A 694-nucleotide genomic window follows, 5' to 3' on the forward strand; every position below is an offset into this window, starting at 1 on the left:
AATAAACACGTAGCTTATATATTTATAGTGAGAAGACATCTATTGACACCAATTATCAATCTCACAAAAAGATAAATATATAGAAGTTTTCATCAAATATTTATACAAAGTATTTGGAAAATAAACACGTCAATAAATATGTCTAATTAGTTATATATATATTGTACAAAATAATAATTTAAATATTTGGTATTATTAGACAATATTAGTATTGATTGTGGTTATACTTTAGTATTGATTGTGGTTATGCTTTAATTTTGAAGAATGGTTGGTTCTTGTTATATTTTTCTAAGTGAATTTTACCATGTTAAATAATAGTTGGAGTCTTAGAAGTTTGGATATTTTTACATGCTAGCTTACAAGAAGGTATCAACGTAATGTAATGTTAACGGCCCGGTTTTCACCCGATTTTTACCCGGTATAATTGTGGCCCGAAAGTGTATTGGTTTCATCGGGTCTAGGGCCGGGTTCGGGTCTAATAAATAGACCCGGTGTATATTTCGGGCCGGGTCTGGATCACATCAAACCCGGCTTCACCCGGCCCATGTGCACCCCTAGCTCTTTTGATGCGGGTTCATGTACTGCATTGCTTATTTATGCTCTTCGACTTCGAGAAAGACAAAGTGAATTTTTTAAATGATAAATATATATAAAAAATTAACATAATATTTTAAATATATTTTTTAAAAAGCGG

This window comes from Arachis ipaensis, chromosome B09, assembly GCF_000816755.2.
Source record: "Arachis ipaensis cultivar K30076 chromosome B09, Araip1.1, whole genome shotgun sequence".
Lineage (NCBI taxonomy): Eukaryota > Viridiplantae > Streptophyta > Magnoliopsida > Fabales > Fabaceae > Arachis > Arachis ipaensis.